This window comes from Protobothrops mucrosquamatus, unplaced genomic scaffold (genome assembly GCF_001527695.2).
Source record: "Protobothrops mucrosquamatus isolate PMUCROS unplaced genomic scaffold, P.Mucros_1.0 scaffold1232, whole genome shotgun sequence".
Taxonomy (NCBI): Eukaryota; Metazoa; Chordata; class Lepidosauria; order Squamata; family Viperidae; genus Protobothrops; species Protobothrops mucrosquamatus.
In genome coordinates, this window is record NW_015387439.1 from 356,339 (window position 1) to 368,078 (window position 11,740).

The window sequence follows — 11,740 nt, forward strand, 5'->3', positions numbered from 1 at the left end:
AAGAAGAAGAAGAAGAAGAAGAAGAAGAAGAAGAAGAAGAAGAAGAAGAAGAAGAAGAAAGAAGAATAATAATTGTGGAGTCCTCTCTGAGCTGGGTGGTTTTCTTGCAGACGTTTCATGACCCAACTAGGTAACATCATCAGGAGACTGCCTTCCCTAACCGAGGCCCTTTACCTGAGAGAACCACCTCCACCAGGTCTCCCTCCTGAATGTCAGAGGCGGCTCGGACCAGTTGCAGAATATTGGCTGTTGAGGAGTCATGCTTGAACAGCAGGATTTTATCGTAGAGGCCGTAGAATCCGCACTCGGGAAACTGCGAAAGAGAAAGACCAGCACGGATCAGATAAGCAATGGGGGGGGGGGGAAGCCTTATAAAAACCAGGATTTTGGTACCAGGGAAAGGCAAGCCCAGGGCTTGAATGCTTCAGCGTTTGAGGGGACCCAGCCTTGCACCCTCAGACTGTACAGGTGGTCCTCATTGAACGATCACCATCGGCCACTCAGTCGTTAAGTGAAGCGGTCACCAAGGCAAACGGCAGCTGGGTTTACAAAGCAACTTCAGATTTCCTTCGCTTTGTGGACCTGTGGAGGTGTGTAAATGAGGCAGGACTTGCTGGGTAGGGAACTTGCGGCTAGGAGCCTCGTTTTGGGGAACCCCGTGAAAATCCAGGATTGTATTGGTTCTGGGGGGGGGGCTCCCCAAAGTATTAGCAACTAGAAGCCAATAATCAATACTTCCGGCAAATAATCCATCCTCATCAGTAAAGGCCAGTGGTCTGCCTAGATCAGGATTGGATCAGGAATCCTGGGAATTGAAGTCCACAGGGTTGTGAAGTTGCCGTACAGAGAGTCCTCTGCTTACAACAGTTCACTTAGTGACCAAAGTTTATAACGACGGTGAAAAAAGTAACTCATGACCAATTTGTTGCAGCATCCCCACGGTCACGTGATCAAAATTTGGACGCTTGACCACAGTCTCATATTTATGACGGTTGCAGCCTCCCTCCGGGGGCCACGTGATCCCCTTCTGACAAGCAAAGTCAAGGGGGAAGAAGCCAGATTCGCTTAACAACGTAACAACGGTGGCAAGGAAGGTCGTAAAACGGGGCAAAATCACGTAACAACTCTCTGGCTTAGCCACGGACATTTTGGACTCAGTTGTGGTCGTAAGCCGAGGACAAGCAGTTGTTGCCCACCCTGGCTCTCTAAGGCATCCTGGAAGGTCCTGAGCTTGAAGAGCGCGCTTTATTTTATTTGAAGAACAGGTGTGTTTTGGGGAAAAGGACAAGCGGAATTTCAAAAAAACACCTGTCGTCCATGTAGGTGGGATGGTAGTTTTTTTTTTTTTCTTGAACCTCTCTTTTCCCACAGTCACCCGGGGCCCACCCTTGGAGGCTGTGCCAGGAAGGGTGCCCAAACTGCACGGCTGGGGAAGGAAAGAGCTTCTCGCTCGCTTGGGGCATCCCAAAAGGCAGGGGGGGGCCTTCGCTGGCTTGCTGCCAACGTGGCAGGTATTTTGCACGAGGCTGTTCAAAAATGCAGACAGGCAACCTTGGGGCTGGGGGGGGGAGGAGGGAGGAGGGAGGGGAGGGGAGGCTGAGAGCTCTGCGCGGGAGGCAGGCAGGCAGGCGGAGGCCCAGGGCTGCACAGGAAGCAGGAGGCGTGTGCCACGCAGGTAGGCGAGGCAGCCATGCGAGGCCTCCTGGCACCCGGGACGGTTATGCAAATCTCGGCTCTGATTTTGGTCCAGCTGATTTGCGACATTCCTTTGCAGGACAGATTGGCTCCCCCCCCCAAGTCTTCCTCTTTTTCTTCCTCTTCCTCCCTCCCTCCCTCCTTCCTTCCTTCCTTCCTTCGTTCCTGCCAGCCATCTTCTTTTCTTTTCTCTTCTTTTCTTTTTCTTTTTTCTTTTTCTTTTCTTTTTTCTTTTCTTTCTTTCTCTTTCTTTTCCTCCTTCCTTCCTTCCTGCCAGCCATCTTCTTTTTTCTTTTCTTTTCTTTTTCTCTTTTTTCTTTTCTTTCTTTCTTTTCTTCCTTCCTTCCTTTCTTCCTGCCAGCCATCTTCTTTTTTCTTTTTCTTTCCTTTATTTTCTGCCTTTTTTCCTTCCTTCCTTCCTTCCTTCCTTCCTTCCTTCCTTCCTTCCTTCCTTCCTTCCTGCCAGCCATCTTTTCTTTTCTCTTTCTTTCTTTTCCTCCTTCCTTCCTTCCTTTCTTCCTGCCAGCCATCTTCTTTTTTCTTTTCCTTCCTTCCTTCCTTCCTTCCTTCCTTCCTTCCTTCCTTCTTGCCAGCCAGCCAGCCAGCCAGCCAGCCAGCCAGCCAGCCAGCCAGCTTTTCTTTTCTTTTCTTTTCTTTTCTTTTCTTTTCTTTAACCATCTTAGTTGTTCTTTTTTGCGCTTTTTCCAAAGTCTCAACCTCTTTTTTTGTAATGTGGTGGTGACCAAAACTGGATGGCGTATTCCAAGTGTGGCCTTACTAAGGCTTTATAATTAAGCGGTATTGATACTTTATGTGATTTTGACTGAGTTCCAGGGAAGACGAAGAAAACTTTGTTTTCACCCGGAGATCAAATTTCCTCTTTCTTTGCACTGCACACCCAGGACTTTGTAGTGGAAGGGACGTTTTCTGCCAGGGCTGGGAGAGCCTCCAGCAAGGCACCCTGGGAGTTGAAGTCCCACACATCTGGGCAAGGAGATGGGCCAGCCTCGCCTCTGTCTCCAAGTGCTCCCAAATCCACCCCTCCCCTCCTTGAAAATGCCACAACATCCCAGCTCGGGTGGGCAGGGGGGACGGCTTCAGGGTCTCCTATCCTATTGCACCAGCCCACCACCCTCCAGCACTGCCCAGCTGCCCAGCATTCAAACCTGGGTCACCAAAAAAACCACAACCCTATAAAAACCAAGAATAAATTTAAGGGCAGCCAAAAGCAGGCTGAGTTAAGGAAGGGGGGGGGGGGGATAAAATGCCAGTGACTCACCCAGCTGGCACCAGTTCGGCTGGACTGCAAGGAGGCGGCAGACTGGAAAAACACCGAGAGGTTGCACAAATGCACAAATCTTGGGGTGGGGGCTGCTCCCTCCGAACGTGGGATTGCATCAGGGCTGGGGGGGCAGCCAGACCCCTTGCCTGCTTTTGTCCCCTTCCTAAGGGACTATTACGGGCTTCAGAGAGGGATCCCCCTCCCCAGTTTGTAGTTGGAAGACACCCCATTGGAAAAACAACAACGATGGTGTTTTCCTATCCGGTCCAGTGTTTCCAAAGGCAACAGCTGGCAGGCAGATGTGCAGCTAGGAGAACCACCAAGAGCACAGGCGTTGGTTGGTTCTCTGCCTTTAGAATGGGGTGTTTCCAAGGTAGACTGCCTCTGGACGTGGAGGATCGACGGCGTTAAACAAGGGCTTCGCCCCCAAGCAAAGTTGACAGCTTGACATTTGCAAGCAGCTGGCAGAGTTTGAATGTTTAGGGATGTGTTTTTCAAGTTTGGCCACTTTAAGAGAGGTGGACTTCAACTCCCAGAATTCTTAAATTCTTAATTCTCCTTTCTTAAAGTGCTTTAGGGCTTTCCCACTCTTTCAGATTATTTGGACATCCTCAAGTTTAAGAAGGGCCTTTATCAAACTAATCCATTCACCCCACACTAACTTAAGCCTAAAATTAAAAACGGGGGCACAAGCAGAGTGAAATAAAGTGAATTTACCCACTTCAACGACGATCACGAAAGCAGAAACGGGGTTAGCCTTCCGAAGAAGCAATTCCCCAAAGATAAAACCTACATCTTACTCATGACACGGGGGGGAGGGAGACCTGCTCACACTTTATCTAAACTTTTAGCGCATTGTACCACAGTGGTACCCAGTTCACCTTGCCCGCTTGAGCAAGGGGCTGGACTAGAAGACCTCCAAGGTCCCTTCCAACTCTGTTATTCGGTTGTTTTCAACCTGAGATTAGATTCGGCGTCTTCCCTTCGTGAAGGCACCACCTTCAAAGGAATTTGCTTGACCATTTAAGTCCGAAAAAACCCCCGGATTTCCTGTCTCCTGCTCAGCCACAATAAGGACTCGAGGTCATGTGGAAAATGGATGCTCGGGTGGCCGTTTCTCAGCTAAATCGGTTGTTTTGCAGGAGGTCCTCGGCTTAGGGCCACAATTGGGACAGCATTTCCATCACTAAGACGGTCATTTAGTGAGGCGCACCCGATTTTAGGACTTTTGCTGCAGTCACTAACTGCTGCCATAGTTAAGTAAGTTGACAAGCTTCCGATTTTTGATCACATGACCACAGGGCGGCTGCGACAGTCATAAGTGTGAAGAACGGTCATAAGTCATTTTTTTCAGGTGGCGTTGTAACTTTGGTCACTAAACAAATGGGTTGTAAGCCAAGGACTACCTGCAAATAACAATTGTACATCGCCCAGATTCCCACTGCGAGGGAATAACAGAGCAACAGAATTGGAAGGGACCTCGGAGGTTATCTAGTCCAACCCCCTGCTCAAGCAGAAGACCCTATACCAGTTCAGACAAATGGCAGTCCAGTCTCTTCTTAAAAACCTCCATTGATGAAGCACCCACAACTTCTGGAGGCAAGTAGTTCCACTGGTTAATTGTTCCAACTGTCAGGAAGTTTCTCTTTTAGTTCTAGCTTGATCCATTGCTGGGCGCTCTTTAAGTAGGATCAACGAATAAATCAAATTCCTTTGGGCTACCCGGAAGCAAGGCGGGCGGGGGGAGAAAGCCGGGTGTCAGGCTGACCAAGGACATACGTGTTGCTCTTAAGAGCCGCCCAGGCCCCACGGGGGCCCGAAGGCCGCTCTCTCCTTGAGCCCGGAGGCATCCAAGTTTCCTCCTGACCGCTGCAGCCGCAACATCAACGGATGCAACCAGGGCGGCTTCCATCCGGGAGAAGCCCCAAAGATTATCACCCTCCAAAACAGGGGGACCGTTTCCCTTTCCTGCCCAGCAAGCAGCCAGGCGGGCAGGTCCCGGCTGCCGTTTCCGCTGCTTTGCTGTCACATAAAAAGCTCGCTCAGCACCGCCACCGAGGCCCCACATCACTTGTGCAGGGGAGAGGAGACAAGATGTTGCCGCCAACGACTCCAGCCACGTCTCTCTCTCTCTCTCACTCTCTCCCCTCCCCCCCCGGCTCCGAGTTCAGGTTCAGCATCCATCAGGGCGGTTTCTGCTCTGGCTTCTACCTGCCCTAACAATATGGATCTAACCCACCCCCCATGGGGCCCTGGACCGGATCGAAAGCACCACCTGCAAAATGCAAACTCTGCAAGCAGCCTCTGCGACACAACGTGGCAGCCCTGAACGTTTTTTTCTTCTTTCTTCTAAGTCAGCGTCGCAACTCTTCGTGTTTTTTCCCCCCCCTGTTTTCATTTCGGGGTTTTCCCCAGCCCCCGATTTTATTTTCCCTTGTGGTTTCCTGAAGTCTAGGCTGCCTCCTCGTTGCCGTTCAGGAGGTGGCATTCGTATAGGCCCTGCCACCCTATATAAACTAACGTTTTTCAAACTTGGCGACTGGAATTGAAGTCCACCCAAGTTTGAAAAAGAGCGGCATGAACTATTGTCCCCAACAGCAGCAGAATCGGGGTTCACACGTTCCTTTGGGCACCTCTGCTTAAAAACTGAAGATTTTAAAGAAGAGACTGGACAATCATTTGTCTGCAATGGCATAGGGCAGGGGTAGGCAACCTTGGCTCTTTTATGACTCATGGACTTCAACTCCCAGAATTCCTGAGCCAGCATAGCTGGCTCAGGAATTCTGGGAGTTGAAGTCCATGAGTCATAAAAGAGCTAAGGTTGCCTACCCCTGGATAGGGTCTCCTGCTTGAGCAGGGGGCTGGACTAGAAGACCTCCAAGGTCCCTTCCAACTCTGTTATTCTGTGTGCGAAATCTAAACCATTGTACACCCAGTAGGAGGACCTTTTGTCCAGCATGACAAACCTTAAGCCCCCCCCTCCTCTTTCTTTTGGCAAACAGACAGACCTTAAGATGCGTTTGGAGGATTATGGGTGCTGAACTTCCACATATTTTGAGGCTATTTGATATTGAGAGCCAGTTTGGTCCAGTGGTTAAGGCGCCAGGCTAGAAAGTGAGTTCTAGTCCTGCCTTGAGTTCTAGTCCTGCCTTAGCCATGACAACCAATGGAGTGACTTTGGGCCAGTCACCAGGAGACGGGGAGTTCTAGTCCCACCTTAGGCATGAAAGCTATCTGGGTGACTCTCTTAGCCCAACCCACCTCACAGGGTTGTTGCTGTGGGGAAAACAGGAAGTGGAAGGTGTGTTGGATATGTTCACCACCGTCAGTTATTTGTAAAAACAATACAGTTGGGATACAAATAAATAGATATTTGCAGAAGGGTAGCTATGGAGGAGCCAGGAAGCAAGAACGGGTCTACCTGCCCAGCTCTCTCACCTGGTCACTCACTCAACTCTGCCCTTCTCTCTCCCAATTTCTGGTTTATTTTGCTTTTCCCTCCTCACCCCCCCCTCCAGCCGAATCACTGACCCGGAGACCTTGGCCGCATTCCTGCCCCTTTGATCTGCCCCACACCTGCTCTGTGAGCGGAGCTGGGCTTGCAAGCACCCAGAACCGGTTTTCCTGCTCAGGGCTCCCCCGCCCCCGCTGCCCTTCGCCAGGCTGACCGAGTCCCTGGCCAAAGAGTTGCCTGTCCAGCACAGGGACGACAGGTTGTGCCACACACCTGCCTGTCTAAAAGGTGCTCCTTTTTTATTATTTTTTTATTTTTTATTTCAAAAGGCAAGTGGGACTTTCTTGGGGTCTTTTTTTCCCCCTTTGCAAAGAAAAAGAAGTGAAACCTTTTCAAAGAAAAACAAACAGCAAGAAAGTCCGTTGGCCTTTTGGAGAGAGAAAAAAAAAAAAAGAAGAGAGGCACCTTTGCCACAACCATCACCTGGAAACGCTCCGGAGACTCACCTGCACGCCGGCCCCAAACACACCCAGGCCGGGCAAAGGGCAGCGGCTCAGCCCGAGGCTCCCCGGACGGGTCTCCAGCCTCCACCGCCCGGCCCGTCTTAGGCGAAGCGCTCCGGAGCCCGGGAGCCGCCAGGGGCGGAAGCCCCCGGAGAAACCTCGGGGGGGAAGAAACCTGCCCGCCGCCTGGGCTTCTCCGGACAGGAGCGCGGCGGTCGCGCCTTCCCACCGCCTGCCCGCCGTTGCCCCGCTGCGGAGGGACCCCGCAGCGACGGCCGAGTCAGGGAGGCTGCGGGCTTCAGCCGCGCTCCTCTCCTGGTGGTCCCCTTTCCCCTCCCCTCCCGGTCCCCGCGCGGCGCCCACCTTCTGGTCCACGATGGAGCAGGCCAGCTGCTTGACGTGGGCGAGGTCGCAGGCGGCGGGCAGCAGGACGTACTCGCGGGTCAGCCCGATCTGCAGCTGGAAGGAGACCCCGGCGGGGGGGGCGGCCGGCGGGATCGGCTCGGGGGCGGCCGCGGAGGCGGCAGCGCCCGCGGGGGCGGCGGGCAGGGAGGCCATCCAGGCGCCCGCGGGCACAGCTGCCCTCCCCGCCCTCTCCCTCTCTCTCTTTCCCTCCCTCTCTTCCTCTCCTTCTCTCTCTCTCTCCCTTTCTCTCTCCCTCTCCTTCTCTTCCTCTCCTCTCTTTCTCTCCCTCTCTCTCCCTCTTTCTCTCTCTCTTCCTCTCCTCCTTCTCTCTCTCTCTCCTCTCGCTCTCTCTCTCTCTCCCCCTCTCCCTCCGTCCCTCTCTCTCTCCCTCTCTCTTACCCTCCCTCCCTCCCTCCTTTCTTTCTCTCTCCCTCCCTCTCTCCCTCCCTCCCTCCCTCCCTCCTTTCCTCTCTTTCTCTCTCTGTCTCTCTCCCCCCACCACCCAGGGAGGGTCTGCCCGGGTCCCTCTGGCCTCTCCAGCGACCGGGACGCGTCTCCGAGGAGGCGGCAGCAGCGCCCGGCCCGCCGGACAAACTTTTGTCGCTCCTCCGCTGCCGCCCCCCCTCCCCGCGCGCGCCTTCTTTCCCCCGAGGAGGAAGTGCGTGGAGTGACAGGCGGCGCGGCCAATGGCGAGCCGCGAGGATGAAGTCACGGAGCCCGCCCCGTCTCTCCGGAGGGGAGCCGGAACGAGCCGCGCGCGCCCGCCCGCGGGGAGGAAGCGCCGCCCTGGGGCCGCGCGGGGGTCCCCGGGGTCGCCTTTGCACCGGCCGGGGTGGGGTGGGGTGCGGTGGGGGACCAGGAGAGGCTGAGCACCACCCCACCAGCCGCTCACCAGGGTCCAGGACCTGGAGCTGGTGGGTGGTGCCTGCGAGCATGTGCAGAGTGCAATTTCACGCGGCCAAGCCCCATCCCGTCCCGCGCCCGATGAATGGATGGGTGACGCCGTCGAGGAATTTCAATCTTCTGCTTGCTTTAGCGGGACTGGGCTCATTTTGGAAACGCGCAACACAACAATGCAGGCTATGTTATCTTATCAGTTGCTCAAGTCTAACTTATCAATTGCTCGTTAGGCACAATCGGATTGCCGGGTTGCGAACTGAACTCGGAAACGGATTCACACGTTCCTGATTGTTTTCGTTTCCTCCCGCCGTGGCGAGAAATTCTGGTTGTTTTTTTTTTTAAAAAAACTCTTAACATCTGCAGCCAAAATAACCCTGGGGGTACTCCACCTTGACTTCGGCGACCCCCCTCCCCAAGTCTTGGCTTCTGAGTCTCCCCTCTTTTTAAAGGGAGGGGGGCATTTGGTCCGGGTCAGACCCGGGAAGGGATCCGGTCCAGAATAGCCCCTGTCCACCTCCTGCCAGTTGGCCAGAGATTGCCTTAACACCCCACTTGGCGGGGGAGCAACGGAGAAATGCATTTTTGGGGGGGCAAGATCCCCCTCCCCCATCTCATCTGGATGCACTGGACCCCATCTCCCATAGCCCTGTTAGCAAAGGACTATAGGATTTGTAGTAAGAACCCATCTATACCCAAATACGTGAAGGAAAATGGTACGACAGTGAGATAGGGGAGGCGTATAAATTTAATTAATTGGTTGATCGATCAATCGATTCCTGGCTCTTGTTTAGACGTTGTAATGTCTCTGCCGATGACTTGGGGCGCTTGAGACACAAAAGTCTTCCCACCAAGACTCAAAAGGAAGGTGTGATGATAAGAAATTGCTCTCCAGCTCTTCTTCCCGGAATGGAAGACTTGAGTCATCCGAACGGGAACAGGTGTGGGAATTCAGGTGTGGCCTTTTAGTAGCGAGGAGACCCAGCTCCCCCTTTTCAAAAACTCCTTGGGAGACTTGGGAGACCACCCTGCTTCAGAGGGTGGAACACAGAACGTAGAATCCTAGCGCTGGAAGGGACCTCAGAGGTCTTCTAGTCCAGCCCCAGCTCAAGATAGAGAATCTTATACCTTCCCTGTCAAATGTTGCCTGGTCTATTGTTACATTCTATGTTCTACATCAATTCTGTAAATGTCTTTCAAGTAGATGTTTACAATATTTACAGAACACAGAAAAAAAAAAGGGCTGGAAGGGACCTAGAGGTCTTCTAGTCCAACCCCCCTCCCCCCGCTCATGGCAGGAGATCCTTGTGCTTGCTTTTTGGGGAAAACAGGGTGGGAGATGTGGGTGTGTGGGTGTGTTAGAGAATGACCACACCGTCTGCTCCTGAACAAAAAGGTGGGATGAAAATGCAACCCAAGGATCAATGAAACTAATGTCAGGTTTCGAACTCGTGACTTCAGAGCGATGGAGAGAGGCTTCTGAAAATAGTTGGCATGTTCTCAGGCCTCCTCTGTCCTCACCGCCTGGCAGATTTTCTAACTACGCAGAAGGATGCTTGTTTTCCATAAGCCGAGATCTAGTTCCTTCTAGCTTGCTTTACTGTACGTCCAGGACAGCGTAGGTAGGTCAAGCTCAGCACCTTTAAGATGGCTGGACTACCCGGGGGAATTCTGGGAGTTGGAGTCCATCCATCTTAATCTTTCATTTAAACTGGCGGCATCTTCTGTTTAAAAAAAGGTTTGGTCCCAAAATCAAGTCAGTTTGGTCTAGTAGTCCTTAGGGCACCAGGCAAGAAACCAGGAGACAGTGAGTTGTAGTTCCACATTAGGCGTGAAAGTTGGCTGGGTGACTTCGGGCCAATCACCAGGAGACGGTGAGTTCTAGTCCGAACTTAGCGATGAAAACACGCTGGGTGCCAATTACCAGGAGGCTGGGAGTTCTAGTCCCGTCTTAGGCATGAAAGCTGGCTAGGTGACATTGGGCCAATCACTAGGAAACTGAGAGTTGTAGTCCCGCCTGAGGTACAAAAGTCGACTGGGTAACTTTGGGCCAATCACCAGGAGACGGTGAGTTCTAGTCCCGCCTTAGGCACCAAAGCCAGCCGAGTGAGTGATTTTGGGCCAGCTCCTCTCTCTCAACCCAACGTACCTCACAAGGTTGTTGTTGTGGGGCAAACAGGAGAAGGGAAATGTCTTGGATATCTTCGCTGCCTTATTTGTCAAAATAGTAAAAGCGAGATACGACCCAATCGATTCGGACCGCCTTTCTTGGCCGACCTTCGCTTGGGGCCTCTTCCGATGCGGCTAGTCCTCTTGAAGGAGCCCCGGAGGCTGCAGCTGCCAGATATCCGAGAGCTGTTCCTGGAAGTTAAGGAGGGGCGGTTTGGCTCCGTCTTCCTGTCTGCCTTGGAAGAAACATCCTGCTGGAGAGGCTGCCCGGATTACGCCCCTCGGCAGCAACGTTCCCACAGCCTGGAATGGGGCTCTCCCTGCATGCCAGCCCTGGGTGTGAAGCCTTCCCGGCAGCTTTTTTTTGAAACAAAGACAAAAAGCGATCGATAAATATAAACATGGTCTTGACTGCACGCGATCCTCGACTTACGACAATTTCTGCTGCTAAGCGAGACACACTTTTAAGTGAGCCTTGCCCCATTTTGACGACATTCCCAGTCACAGTTGCTAAGTGAATCACTGCAGTTGTACAATTAGTCACCGGGTGGTTGAGTGATTCCGGCTTCCCTCGTTAACTTTGCTCGTCAGAAAGTTGCAGAAGGGGATCACGTGTTCCCCGGGATCCTGCAGCATCCCGTGATCAACATTCACAGGCTTGGCAGCTGACTCGTATTTATGACGGTTGCGGTGTCCAGGAGGGATCTCCTCTTCTCACCCTGATGATGTTACCCACTCGGGTCATGAAATGTCTGCAAAAAAAAAACAAAAACCAACTACCAAGCTCAGAGAGCACCAAGGACCCTCCAGGTCTCCTTCCACAATCTGCACTCTTCTGGCGTGGAGGGTGCTCCTTAATTGGGTAAAACAACCCCCCAGCTCAGAGCCCACCGAAGACCCCCCCCAGTTCAGCCCTGAGCCACGATGACTCCCCTCCTCTCCTGCTGCTGCTGAAAAACAAGGCAGGCAGGCAGCCGAGGGAGGATTAAGAAGCCAAACCAGCCAAAGCAGCAGCTCCACCTGCCCAAAGACACCCAAAGGGCCCTGGCAGTCAGAGCAGGTCCGACAGGGTTTCACCTTGAGCCGCCCTCCAGGTGCCACCCTGCGGGCACCGCTCGCTCGTTGGATGCCCCAGCCCAAGAAGCCTTCCTGAGTCAGGTGCAGCGCCTGGCAGGCCGTGCCACGCTTCATTTCCTAAAGCCAAAGCTGACGAGCGCTCCGGAGAGCCGTGCCCAGGGCGGGGGGGGGGGGCGGCGGCAGGGGGGTGGTTGCGCGCCAAGCTGGCTCGGGGCATGCCTCCTCCTGCTTCTCAGGGCCTGAATTTCAGCAGAATTG

The 11,740-nt window shown here is 53.3% G+C and overlaps 1 protein-coding gene across 1 annotated transcript in view; it reads right to left on the reverse strand.

Moving 5' to 3' along the window:
* Positions 1-7,402, reverse strand: part of PRKD2 (protein kinase D2) — a 20,041-nt gene extending 12,639 nt beyond the window's left edge. The window contains exons 1-2 of the mRNA XM_029285048.1: positions 7,298-7,402; positions 175-313 (exon numbers count right to left, since the gene is read on the reverse strand). The gene's annotated coding sequence lies outside the window, so the exon portion shown is untranslated. The remainder of the gene's footprint in view (positions 1-174; positions 314-7,297) is intronic.
* Positions 7,403-11,740: the final 4,338 nt, after the last annotated feature.